General features: G+C 34.8%; 1 non-coding gene across 1 annotated transcript; it reads right to left on the bottom strand.

The window, feature by feature from the left end:
- Positions 1-418: 418 nt before the first annotated feature.
- LOC128285901 (small nucleolar RNA R71) lies at positions 419-525 on the bottom strand. Its single transcript, XR_008276448.1, has one exon. It is a non-coding gene; the product is annotated as a small nucleolar RNA R71 (small nucleolar RNA).
- Between the last annotated feature and the right edge of the window lie 9782 nt (positions 526-10307).

Below are 10307 nucleotides of genomic sequence, written 5' to 3' on the forward strand. Positions count from 1 at the left end.
TAATGAAGTTGATTGTGTACGAAATCCCATCCTCATTGTCAATGATAGGGATCGATGCATCAGACAATATGTTGTGCCACTTTTTAGTGAGTTAAATCCAGGACTTAGATGGCCAGATATTGAGGCAACCCAATTTGCATTGAAACCAGTAATGTTTCAAATGCTCCAAACGATGGGCCAATTCAGTGGTATGCACACAGAAGATCCACATCTCCTCCTTTGATTCTTTATAGAGGTGAGTGATTCATTCAAGATAGCCGGTGTGACTGAAGACGCACTGAGCTTGAAGTTGTTTCCGTACTCGTTGCGAGATCGAGCACGAGCATGGCTTAATTTATTGCCACCAAGTTCCATATCTACATGGCAAGAATTAGCAGAGAGATTTTTGGTTAAGTACTTCCTGCCTAGCAAAAATGCTAAGTTGAGGAATGAGATCACAAATTTCCAACAATTGGATGACGAGTCTTTGTATGAGGCTTGTGAGCGATTCAAGGAGTTACTTCGTAAGTGTCCTCATCATGGGATTTCTCATTGTATCAAGTTGGAGACATTCTATAATGGTTTCAATGCACATACAAGATTGATGGTAGATGCTTCTGTGAATGGTGCAATTTTGTCTAAGTCTTACAACGAGGCTTATGAGATTATCAAGAGGATCGTGAGTAATAACTATCAATGGCCAACAAATCTAACAGCTTCAGGAAGATGTGTAGCCAGAGTTCATGAAGTTGATGCCCTCACTTCGTTATCAGTTTAGGTATTGTCTATTTCCTCTATGTTAAAATAGTTTACTACTAATAGTGCTAATAATTTTGCAGCTCAGCCACCAAGTCCATTTGAAGTAGTTTACTCTGTGTACTATGGGGAAGGTCATTCTTTTGAGAATTGCCGATCAAATCTCGAGTCAGTGTACTATTTGGGGAATCAACATCAAAATAGGAGTGGACAAGGACCTCAGTCCAACTTCTACAATCCTTGATGGCATAATCATCCTAATTTTTCTTGGAGCAACCAAGGAAATGGACCGAACAACAACTTATTGCAACATAGACCCAACCAATCTCAAGGGTTTAATCAGTAAGCTTCAAAACCACCTCAAGCTGAGACATCAAACAGTTTGGAGAACTTGTTGAAAGCGTACATGGAAAAGAATGACGCTTTGATCCAAAGCCAAGCAGCAACATTGAAAAATTTGGAAAACCAAATGGGTTAGCTAGCTACAGAGCTTTGTAATAGAATGCAAGGAACCTTACCGAGCAATACTGAGAACCCAAGAAATTTGGGTAAAAAACATATCAAGGCAGTGGCATTACGAAGTGGTAAAAGTCTGAAACCTTGATTGATTGATGTCGAAGATAAGCCCCGTTGTGAAGAATCAACTAGCTGTTGAAATTCCTACACCAAAAGAGTCAGAATCTGCAAAGACTGACAGGTAAATTCTAACTTAGTGAAGTCAGATACTTTAACATCTTCTTTGGATGCAGATTTACCTACTCAGAAGAGTTATCCGATTCAACCAAAAGTTCTATCACCTCCATATTTGCAAAAATTGCAGCAACACAAGCAGAAATAAGAGGTGCAATTCAAGAAGTTTTTGGATGGTCTAAAGTAGTTACACATTAATATTTGTTGGTGGAGGCTTTAGAATAAATGCCAAATTATGTGAAGTTTATGAAGGATATACTGTCCAAGAAGAAATGACTGAGTGAGTATGAGACTATTGCTTTGACAAAGGAATGCAGTGTGTTCTTGCAGAACAAACTGCCACTGAAATTGAAAGACCCAGTAAGCTTTACTATACCCTGTAACATTGGTGAATCTTACTGTGGTAAAGCCTTGTGTGATTTAGGAGCGAGTATCAAATTGATGCCTAAGTTTATTTTCAAGATGCTAGGGATAGGTGAAGTAAGACCTACAACTATAATGCTTTAGCTAGCAGACTGATCTTTAGCATACTCCGAGGGAAAGATCGATGATGTTTTGGTAAGAGTCGTTAAATTTATTTTTCCTACTGATTTCATTGTCTTAGATTTTGAAGTAGATAAAGAAGTGATGATCATCATTGGGAGACCTTTCTTAGCCATGGGAAGAACGTTAATTGATGTGCAGAAAGATAAACTCACCATGCGAGTTCAAGACGATCAGGTAACCTTTATCATTCTTAAAGTGATGAAATTTCCCGATCTGACAGAAGAGTGTTCGGTTATGGAAAAGATAGAAACCTTGGTTTCTATGGAAAGCAATTTTGAAGAAGATCCATTGGAGAAAGCCTTAGATCTTGACCTTTCGGAGGATGAAGAAGGTGAAGAAAACATGGCTTTGATGGAAGCCAAGCTGAGAAATTTTATTCAATCCACACGGTTTGAAATACATTTGAAATACATTCGAGAAAGCCTAAACTCGAACTAAAGATACTTCCTTCCCATTTGAAATAGATTTATTTAGGTGACTGTTCCACTTTGCCTATGATTTTAGCAGAATTGACGTAAGATCAAGAGGAGCAACTAATTGCTATTCTAAAAAAAATTAAGAAAGCAATTGGTTAGACCATAGTTGATATTCGAGGTATAAGCCCTTCTTTTTGCATGCATAAAATTATTTTAGAAGAAGGTGAAGAGCTCAAATTGTTGGGAAAAGGAGGCTTAATCCTATTATGAAAGAAGTTGTGAGAAAGGAAGTGATCAAATGGTTAGATGCAGGAATCATCTATCCTATTTCAGATAGTTCGTGGGTAAGTCCAGTGCAGTATGTGCCGAAGAAAGGTGGAACCACAATTGTTGAAAATGAGCGTAACGAGTTGATTCCAGTGAGAACTGTTACAGGTTGGAGAATTTGTATTGATTATAGGAAGTTGAATAAAGCCATTTGGAAGGACCATTTTCCGTTGCCTTTTATGGATCAGATGTTAGATTGACTGGCAAGTAATAAATTCTATTGTTTTTTAGACGGCTATTCGGGATATAACCAAATGTTGTAACTCTGGAGGACCAACATAAAACAACCTTCACTTGTCCATACGGTACGTTTGCTTTTAGGCAAATGCCTTTTGTTTATGCAATACACCTGCAACATTTCAACGATGCATGATGGAAATATTTACTGATATGGTTGAAAACTTTGTTGAGGTTTTCATGAATGATTTTTTTATTTTTGGTGACACTTATGATATTTTTTTGAGTAATTTGGCTAAGGTACTGAAGAGATGCAAAGAGACAAATCTTGTCCTTAACTAGGAAAAATGCCATTTTATGGTTAAGGAAGGGATTGTCTTAGGGCATAAAATTTCAAAGGACAACTCTTGCAAACTTTATCAACTAAAACATATTTGCCTAAGGAGTTCGATGCCTTAATCCCAAACTCGGTAGACTCAAGAGGTAAATTCTTACTAGATACCAAATTCATGCAAATATTGGAATGAGTCGATCCAGGATCAATTAATGCAACTATATTAGTATCTTAGAGAGAAAATATACCAGTGATCACATCAGAGGAGGATGCATCCTCACGAGCACGAATAGCATAAGCTCTCGTAGGTGCTCTAGCTTCTAATCTCACAGCTGACTCTTTGGATACTCCTCTCCTACTGGTTCCATTTCCAATATTTCTCACTGGCCTCCCTCTAGCAGCAGTGTTACTCAATCTTGCATTCTGAAAATTATCTTTTTCAACCATCTTCGGGCAATCTCGAATAAAATGATCTTGGGACCCACATTTAAAATAAGCCCGGTTATTCATTATACATTCACCGGGATGTCGTCTACTGTAGTGTTGGCATTCAGTGTTATTAGACCTAGCGTTACTAACACTCGCTATTGATGTAGTCTGGGCCTTAGAACCTGAATATTGCTTCCCACGATCTCTATTGGGAAACCCAGCTGAAGCTTTCGGAAAAGCATAGAAATCTCACAATTTCTTTTATGAAGATTAAAACGACTTATTCATTGGCCTCTTTCTCGAATCTTTAGCCTCAAACTCAGCTTTTCTCTTTTCCTTACTCAACTCTTCGACTTTGCAAGCTCATTCGACCAACACAATAAATTTTTGCAATTTTAAAATCCCAACTAAACAGCCTGATGTCCTCATTTAGCCCATCTTCGAATCTCTTACATATAATAGTAACTGTTGAAACACATTCCCGAGCATAATTACTGAGTCTAACAAACTCTCGCTCGCATTCAGTCACAGTCATTTGGCCTTGTTTCTACTCTAAAAACTCTTGACGTTTCTGATTGATAAACTGTTGATTAATGTACGTCTTTCTGAATTTCTGACAGCCCTAATTAGACCCTAGTCGGAATGTGGTTTCGAGACCACAAAACTGAGTCATAAAAATTTAATTTAAATTTAACTACATATATTCTATGTGTGGTGGTGTATGTGTGCAAATTTGATGTATTAATTTAGTCTAAGAAATGTGAATTTTCATAGTAGGAGTTAGTTGAGAAACTTAGAAAATTATGATAGGTAAATTGTAAGGATTAAGAAATTACAAAGTGTGAAAGTTTGGATTTGTATGTTAAATTGCCCAAAATTCAAGTAATGGTCGGCCAAGTAATGATGCTTCTTCCACTAGTTGAATTTGTTATAATTTTATATTAGTTAATGGTTAAAACCAATTTTAAAAAAAAGAAATAAATTAATAGGAAAAGAGGAATAAAATAAGAAAGGAGAGAGAGAAGTCATCTTCTTCCTCTTGCAAGTGCCGTAACTTAGGTGAAAGAAGGAGGAAATTCTCTAGGACATTCGACCTTCCTAAGGGTTGATTAAGGTAAGGTTCATGTTAATTCTATTAAATTTTATGAAAATTTAGTTAGTAGTCAATGTCCTGTTATAACCCATATGTTGATATTCTACTTAAATAGGTGATTAAATGGGCATATGGTTAGATGGAGTAAATGCTAAAAGGATGGTGTTTTTGGATGTTGTGAATGGAAATAGTAGAAAGGTGAAAGAAAATTTAGCTAGATATATAGATATATGTGGATTTATAAGATGATATAAATAGATGTGGGCTATGCTAGTTTAGGAGAATTCGGTCAAAGTGTTCATGAGATGAAGCTATGTGTTTAAATGAAATAAAATGATATTATAATTAATATTGTATATTCGCCATCTAATTAAGTACATAGGTGATGTTGAATTTGATCTTGCACATTCGGTTATATAGGTATGCACATTTGTGATATTATCTTTGATTGTATATAATCGATCAAATGAGTGAGTTTGGATTATAAATTGAGTTTGATTCATGATTATGTATATTTGAATGTGAACATATTTGAGAAAAGGTTATTTTGGAATGTGATAATGCATTCGACCTTGAGGCTTTAGATGAATAGGTGTTGAAGTTTTAATGTCTTGATCAATTACGGTTATAAAGTGTTGTGAAAATCATTAAACTATATATGTGAGAAATTAGCAAGGGTAGTTGTTGTATATACAAATATATATATGTGTTATATATATGTATGTGTAGTGGAAATATTGATTTGATTATTGATAGTAATGTGATATTATGTGATTATTAGCCGAATAGCTCAAAAGCATAAAGTAGAAAGAAATCAAATTTTACTATGTGTTTCTCATGATATAAAAATCAATTTTTTTATTTGGATACAAATAACTAGCAAGGTGGTTAAACTAGCTAATTTATTTTGATTAAGCTCAAGTACTTAAAGGAGGGGAATCAAGCAAGGGCAAAGCGAAGAACATCGAGTAGCCGATTGGAACTGTCTTTATCCAACAAGAAGTAAGTCTATAAGCAATTAAAAATTGGCTATTCTATACATAATTGGTATATACATGTTATAAAGGAATTACTCTCGTTCATGTATTCTTGCTTGAAAGATTTGTGGCTGTTAAATTTAGTTAATTAAATCAATCATTTATTTATAACGAAATGACTTTGGTTACTAGATATGCGGATTTGAGTGGCACTATGTGTGCGTAATTGTATGGCACTATGTGTGCGTATTTGTATGGCACTATGTGTGCGGAGTTGAATCGTAGATTCGCGTGTGGATTACTAAGACACTTTGTGTGCGGGTTAGCATGGTACTATGGTTGCAATGTAACACCCCGTACCCGGGACCGTCGCCGGAGTCGGACACGAGGGGTTAACGGGCTTAATCCATTTACTTACACAGTCCACTTTTTAAAAATTTCCAGGCAGTTGGCTAACTGCGTCACTGGCACCTTAAAAATCATATCTTGAGTTTCACAACTCGAAAATCAGTTTCGTGATTTTTCCCTGAAAATAGACTCATATATGCATCTACAAATTTTTTTCTAGAATTTTCGGTCGGGCCAATTAGTACAGTTTATTAGTTAAAGTCTCCCCTGTTACAGGGTTCGACTACACTGACCTTCCTGCAATGCGACTTAGATAACTCCTTGTACAGAGCTTAAATGCTTATGCTGCTTGCTTCTAAGGAAACTAGACTCAAAAATGATTCTGTACATATATGGCATGACTTCTAATTATCTCTGGTTAATTTATAATGAATTTCCAAATTCGGAACAGGGAATCCAGAAACCGTTCTGGCCCTGTCTCACAAAAACTTAAATATCTCTTAACATACTGTTCATATGATCGTTTCGTTACTTTCCTATGAAAATAGATTCATCAAGGTTCGGTTACATAATTTATTCGCTATTTAATTCCATTCCTACTATTTTTAGAGATTTTTCACATCCACATCACTGCTGCTGCCAGCATCTATTTTTAAGGTAAACTTCACCTCTTTCATGATCCTCCATGGATCAACTAAAGTTTGTCATACATATACCAAAGGTGATCATGAATAACCATTCCCATGACTAACCGTTACCAACATTTCCATACCTCTCGACGAACGACATACAAAACATTATAATGCTATGATCAAGTATACTTAAGCCACTTTCGCATGGCTATCCAAATTTACACAAAACCGAAAGGTACATGACCTACAACAAAAGGGTAGTCCTATACATTGACCAAAATATCCTCTCACTACTAGTCTATTCTATACATGCCATAAGATATTCCAGAACGTAGTAGTACCAAACAGTGGGTAGTGATAGTGTGACTAGTTGCTGACGATCCCCGAGCCTGTAGCTTCCAAATGAGATCTATAAAACAAAGGAAACAAAGTAAACGGAGTAAGCATTACAATGCTTAGTAAGTTTTAAGCAGTGTCAACAGATAACAACCAAATTATAACATAGTTGTTCGTATTTTTGTTTCACTCTTCCTTCGGGCATACCATCCCCTTTACCGAATATGCACGTCTCATCATATGTAATAGGAAGATAAATTCTCACTTGATGGTGACCTCTTATGATCATAGGTACATTACATATTTTTACCTGACTTCTCACATTGACCAAATGCACAATAATCATGGAACAGTCTTATTGCTTTACTCACATGTGCATCACATAACGACCTTGTGATTTAGTCTAAATCAAACTTAAATATAATCTCAAATACATACTGACCAACTTAACGCATTGAACGTTTTATTACTAATTGTCACTGTGAAGTCGCATAATCTTACGCTTTACTTGAATCTTCAGCAAAACCTTTAGTCCGGGGCTTACCCGGACAAAATCTCCACATGTAGTCATCGGGTCATTAGAGCTCGGATATAGTACGAGCACGAAGCCTACGGTCATTAATCAGTAATAATATTCTCGCATAAAGCCTGCGGGGTTTTAACCCGGATATAGTACTGACACAAATGCCCTTCGGGACTTATCACATTTATACACTTTCACATTCATCGCGTAGAATCTTAAATCAAAATATAAATTTTCATGTATTCACATCACAATTATTCAAATATACTTCACATACCACATATACTATCATGTACAGACTTGGTCTTGGCCGAATCTACATCAATCTTTTTCCAATGAATAATTCAATTTCACGCCATACTATCATTCCATATTCGAATACTCATAACTTACAATTTCACAAATTTTAATATCAAAGATCCATTTAACACTCATATATCATTTTACAATATCACGATTTAGAATTCAAGTATGGGTTTAATCAATAGCTTATGAGCAACTAAAACAAGTTTTATCCATGTTTACAACAAAATCGCATATTCACTACGAGCTGTTTTCCTGAGCAATAATCACTAAATTATTTATAACCGGAGCTACAAGACTCCAAATCACTTGCCGTTAATTTTATATGAATATAGACTCATATCTCTTCCATCCATAAAATTTTCAGAATTTTTGGTTTGGCCAATCAATAACAGATTTTTCTTAAAGTCTCCCCTGTTTCACTGTTTGACTAATCTGACCACTCCTCACTATGAATCAAATTTTTCATTGTACAGAATTCATAATGTGTTCTATTTGATTTCATTTGAAACTAGACTCATTAAGGAGTCTAAGCATATAAATCTTATCTTATAACCATTTTTGTACAAATTATAATGATTTTCCAAAAACAAAACAGGGAATTTCGGAGTCAATCCGACACTGTCTCACAAAACTTTAAATATACCTTTATAGGAAATTCTTTTGCTTACACAGTTTCTTTTATAAGACACTAGACTCAATAAGCTTCATTTTCATATTTTATTCAACTTCTAACTCGCCTTCTACAATTTGTGGTGTATTTTCAAAGTTACATACTGCAGTAACTCAAATCTGTCAAGACTAGTTCGGCACTTAAACTATATAAATTCATCCTTCTCGCTACTAAGTTTATATAATCTTTAAGCATACTAAAGTAAAGTTCAAACAGTTAAGAACTTACCTCGGATACTGTTGAACAATTACAAAACGGCTATTCAATTATATTCGCCTTCCCACTATACAAGATTGATTCCTTGAGCTCGTGAACTAAATCAACCAATTTAACAACTCAATTTACATTCGGCAATGTCATCACATACATAACAAAATTAGATTCATTTCTTAAACCATCCACGGCAAATCACCTTCCAAGAACCTTAATTTACTTTAAGCTAAACCACTTCATGGTATACATATACACATTCGGCTAATATAAAACAAGGTTAGCACTTAGCCGAAATAATTTCTTTAACATTTTAAATTTCGTTCGGTCTAATCTCCATATCAACTACTAATTCACAATAAGAATCAAATCCAAAATCAGCTACTATAATATATATCTAAATGCAATGTAGCTTCTTAGTTGATTATCGATTATCACTTAATTCACATATTAACACATAACATCTCACATTAGCAATTCATTTGTATTATTCGAATACAAGCTCAACATGCAACCTCATCCCTTTAGTTTTTTTTTTTATCAAAATAAGAATTCAAGCTAAAATCACTAAAATCTCTAAGCTCACAAATCAACTTGCATTATAAATCATCAACCACAAAGTCCTCACGCCAAGACAACCATGGCCAAATGAGCTATCCCAACAATTTATAAAATTCAAACCATAGGCTAATTAAAATACTAGATAACCACTTAAAAGTATATGAATTTCCCAAAAAAATAAAAATCAAACATACCTTATTAAAGCATTTGTAAGTGCCGATTGTTCATGAATTCTCTTCTTCTTTTTACTAAATGAATTCGCAAGTGGGAAAGAAAGACCCTCTCTTTGTTTTTATCACCCATTTCTTTTAATATAAGTTCACATTTCATATTATTTATTCATTATTTCCTTTTGTAATATAAATTATTAACATATAATAGATATAATATGGTTTAACCCATAACATGGCCGACCACCATCATGAAAAATGGGGACTTTGACATGCAAGTCCCCATATTTAATCCCCGCAACAATTTGGCCATTTAAAATTAACCAACACATTTTCAATGTTTCTCACATAAGCCCTTTTGATCAAATTCGCATTCAATCGACAAAATCGAGTATCAAAATTCACACACAAATTGTAACATAATATAGACATGAAATTTAATAATCAATTATTTGTGTGACTCGGTTTTGTGGTCTCAAACCACTTCCGACTAGGGTCAAATTAGGGATGTCACAACTCTCCCCTCTTCGGATTTTCGTCCTGAAAATCTTACTAGCGACTAGGTTAGATAACGTCCTCTTATTGCATTATGTCCATATAAACATTAACTCATCGATAGCAATTGTAATTCATTACCGATTCCACATCGACCCATAAAATCATCCTCTTACCTTAAAACAAATACATAACATCAACTCACATATTCATAACCCACACGCTCGCTCATATATATATAAGCCGTAATATGGCCAAAAGTATACATGTTCTTAAACGCCCAATGAATATCTTTTATACTTTATCACATCTCAATATTCAACTCAACTCAT

The sequence above is a fragment of the Gossypium arboreum genome, chromosome 12, assembly GCF_025698485.1.
Source record: "Gossypium arboreum isolate Shixiya-1 chromosome 12, ASM2569848v2, whole genome shotgun sequence".
Lineage (NCBI taxonomy): Eukaryota > Viridiplantae > Streptophyta > Magnoliopsida > Malvales > Malvaceae > Gossypium > Gossypium arboreum.